This window comes from Oncorhynchus mykiss, chromosome 29 (assembly GCF_057628025.1).
Source record: "Oncorhynchus mykiss isolate SJ-2025 chromosome 29, ASM5762802v1, whole genome shotgun sequence".
Classification (NCBI taxonomy): domain Eukaryota; kingdom Metazoa; phylum Chordata; class Actinopteri; order Salmoniformes; family Salmonidae; genus Oncorhynchus; species Oncorhynchus mykiss.
In genome coordinates this window covers 2,782,124-2,786,987 of record NC_143050.1, presented here as the reverse complement: position 1 = coordinate 2,786,987, position 4,864 = coordinate 2,782,124, and positions in this window count along the sequence as shown.

Genomic DNA, 4,864 nt, shown 5'->3' with positions numbered 1-4,864 from the left:
CCCAGCGTGAAAATGAATGAAAACCCTTCTGTGAAATATGAATGCATGAATAACTGTCAGTCACTTTTGACTAAAATGTCAGCTAAATTGTATATATTGTAGAATTGTAAAACAATACAGAATAATTGAGTAAACAACAATAATTGACTTTTTCCACCATACAAAAGGGATAGTTGATCTAAATTACACAGTTTTACCTTACTTAACTAGGCAAGTCAATTAAGAACAAATTCTTATTTACAATGACAGCCTAGGAACAGTGGGTTAACTGCCTTGTTCAGGGGGCAGAACGACAGATTTGTACCTTGTCAGCTCGGGGATTTGATCTTGCAACCTTTCGGTTACTGGCTCAACACTCTAACCACTAGGCTACCTGCCGCCATAATGACAGAGTGCACCCCACTCCCCGTTATATACAGTAATAGAATATAATTATTCATTATTATAATTATTTGATTGATTGATTTTTAAACAAAGTTTGCATTCAATTTCAATGATAAAAAAACAAACTCCAGTAACTAGATGTTTGCACAGTTATAATACAATTCAAGTTTTAACATTATAAATTCCAATTCCATTCCAAGGATGTTTTTATCTAACCATTTTAATCACAATTCAGACCGTCTAAACTCTAACTAAATTCCAACCAAAGGATGGTTCTTATTCGATTCCAATTCAGACAGTCTAAATTCTAACTAAATTCCAACCGAAGGATGGTTCTTATTCGATTCCAATTCAGACAGTCTAAATTCCAATTCCATTCCAGTGATGATGTTCTTTTACAATTCCAATTTAAATTCCAAATCAATTCCACTTTTGGAGGGTTGATTGCTGCAATTCAAATTCAATTCCAAAGTGAATTCTCCACTTCTTGCTTGAATTCCAGAATTTAATTTAGAATTTTAAATCCAAATTGGAATTCACCCCAACCCTAGTATCCACACCCTGGAATTTCCCAGGGTTTTTCTGCATCCCAACTGAACAGTGTGTGTGCCAATGTAAGTTGGAGTCCGACCTAACCACCATATTCGGGCTGCCAAGATGGAAACGCCGAGAGACGGCTCGTCCTTGTGAGATTAAGACGAAGAGAGAACCTGCCTCCACTTCCCTCCGTTTTATTGGCAAATGTCCAGTCACTTGAGAATAAGGAATAATAAGAATCAATAATAAGTACAGTGCATTCAGAAAGTATTCAGACCCCTTGACTTTTTCCACATTTTTTACATTACAGCCTTACTCTAATATATATATTTTCCCCCCCCTCATCAATCTACACACAATACCCCATAATGAGAAAGCAAAAACAGTTTTTTAGCAAATCTAAAAAATAAATAAAACTGAAACATCACATCTACATTTAGTATTCACACCCTTTACTCAGTACTTTTTTGAAGCACCTTTGGCAACGATTACAGCCTCAAATCTTATTGTGTATGAAGCTACAAGCTTGGCACACCTGCATTTGGAGAGTTTCTCCCATTCTTCTCTGCAGATCCTCTCCAGCTCTGTCAGGTTGGATGGGGAGCGTTGCTGCACAGCTATTTTTGGTTTTCTCCAGAGATGTTCGATCGTTGTCTTGGCTGTGTGCTTAGAGTCGTTGTCCTGTTGGAAGGTGAACCTTCGCCCCAGTCTGAGATCCTGAACGCGCTCTGGAGCAGGTTTTCATCAAGGATTTCTCTGTACTTTCCTCTGTTCATCTTTTTCTCGATCCTGACTAGTCTCTCAGTCCCTGCTGCTGAAAAACATCCCCACAGCATGATGCTGCCACCACCATGCTTCACCGTAGGGATGGTGCCAGGTTTCCTCCAGACGTGACGCTTGGTATTCAGGCCAAATAGTTCCATCTTGGTTTCATCAGACCAAAGCATTTTGTTTCTCATGGTCTGAGAGTCTTTAGGTGCCTTTTGGCAAACTCCAAGCATGCTGTCACGCGCCTTTTACTGAGGAGTGGCTTCCGTCTGGCCGCTCTACCATAAAGGCCTGATTGGTGGCGTGCTGCAGAGATGGTTGTCCTTCTGGAAAGGTCTCCCATCTCCACAGAGGAGCTCTGTCAGAGTGACCATCAGGTTCTTGGTCACCTCCCTGACCAAGGCCCTTCTCCCCCGATTGCTCAGTTTGGCCAGGCGGCCATCTCTAGGAAGAGTCTTGGTGGTTGCAAACTTCTTCCATTTAAGAATGATGGAGGCCACTGTGTTCTTGGGGACCATCAATGCTGCAGAAATGTTTTGGTACCCTTCCCCAGATCAGTGCCTCGACACAATCCTGTCTCGGAGCTCTACGGACAATTCCTTTGACCTCATTAAATGGTTTTTGCTCTGGCATGCACAGTGACGTTATATAGACAGGTGTGTGCCTCTCCAAATCTTGTCCAATCAATTTACCACAGGTGGACTCCAATGAAGTTGTATAAACATCTCAAGGACGATCAATGGAAACAGGATGCACCTGAGTTCAATTTTGAGTCTCATAGCAAAAGGTCTGAATACTTACATAAATAAGGTATCTGTTTTTTTAAAATAAATTTGCAAACATTTCTAAAAACCTGTTTTCGCTTTGTCTTTAGTTTTTGCTTTGTCATTATGGGGTATTGTGTGTAGATTACTGAGGATAAAAACATTTTTTAATCCATTTTAGATTAAGCCTGTAACGTAACAAAATGTGGAAAAAGTCAAGGGGTCTGAATACTTTCTGAATGCAAAATAGCCACATGTATTAAGTCATATGTATATAGTCACATGTATTAAGTCATATGTATATAGTCACATGTATTAAGTCATATGTATATAGTCACATGTATTAAGTCATATGTAAATAGTCACATGTATTAAGTCATATGTATATAGTCACATGTATTAAGTCATATGTATATAGTCACATGTATTAAGTCATATGTATATAGTCACATGTATTAAGTCATATGTATATAGTCACATGTATTAAGTCATATGTAAATAGTCACTTGTATTAAGTCATATGTAAATAGTCACATGTATTAAGTCATATGTAAATAGTCACATGTATTAAGTCATATGTAAATAGTCACATGTATTAAGTCATATGTATATAGTCACATGTATTAAGTCATATGTATATAGTCACATGTATTAAGTCATATGTATATAGTCACATGTATTAAGTCATATGTAAATAGTCACATGTATTAAGTCATATGTATATAGTCACATGTATTAAGTCATATGTAAATAGTCACATGTATTAAGTCATATGTATATAGTCACATGTATTAAGTCATATGTAAATAGTCACATGTATTAAGTCATATGTATATAGTCACATGTATTAAGTCATATGTAAATAGTCACATGTATTAAGTCATATGTAAATAGTCACATGTATTAAGTCATATGTATATAGTCACATGTATTAAGTCATATGTATATAGTCACATGTATTAAGTCATATGTATATAGTCACATGTATTAAGTCATATGTATATAGTCACATGTATTAAGTCATATGTATATAGTCACATGTATTAAGTCATATGTATATAGTCACATGTATTAAGTCATATGTATATAGTCACATGTATTAAGTCATATGTATATAGTCACATGTATTAAGTCATATGTAAATAGTCACATGTATTAAGTCATATGTAAATAGTCACATGTATTAAGTCATATGTATATAGTCACATGTATTAAGTCATATGTATATAGTCACATGTATTAAGTCATATGTATATAGTCACATGTATTAAGTCATATGTATATAGTCACATGTATTAAGTCATATGTATATAGTCACATGTATTAAGTCATATGTATATAGTCACATGTATTAAGTCATATGTATATAGTCACATGTATTAAGTCATATGTATATAGTCACATGTATTAAGTCATATGTATATAGTCACATGTATTAAGTCATATGTATATAGTCACATGTATTAAGTCATATGTATATAGTCACATGTATTAAGTCATATGTAAATAGTCACATGTATTAAGTCATATGTATATAGTCACATGTATTAAGTCATATGTATATAGTCACATGTATTAGGTCATATGTATATAGTCACATGTATTAAGTCATATGTATATAGTCACATGTATTAAGTCATATGTATATAGTCACATGTATTAGGTCATATGTAAATAGTCACATGTATTAAGTCATATGTATATAGTCACATGTATTAGGTCATATGTATATAGTCACATGTATTAGGTCATATGTATATAGTCACATGTATTAAGTCATATGTATATAGTCACATGTATTAAGTCATATGTATATAGTCACATGTATTAGGTCATATGTATATAGTCACATGTATTAGGTCATATGTATATAGTCACATGTATTAAGTCATATGTATATAGTCACATGTATTAAGTCATATGTAAATAGTCACATGTATTAGGTCATATGTATATAGTCACATGTATTAGGTCATATGTATATAGTCACATGTATTAGGTCATATGTATATAGTCACATGTATTAGGTCATATGTAAATAGTCACATGTATTAAGTCATATGTATATAGTCACATGTATTAAGTCATATGTAAATAGCCACATGTATTAAGTCATATGTATATAGTCACATGTATTAAGTCATATGTAAATAGTCACATGTATTAAGTCATATGTATATAGTCACATGTATTAAGTCATATGTAAATAGTCACATGTATTAAGTCATATGTAAATAGTCACATGTATTAAGTCATATGTAAATAGTCACATGTATTAAGTCATATGTAAATAGTCACATGTATTAAGTCATATGTAAATAGTCACATGTATTAAGTCATATGTATATAGTCACATGTATTAAGTCATATGTAAATAGTCACATGTATTAAGTCATATGTAAATAGTCACA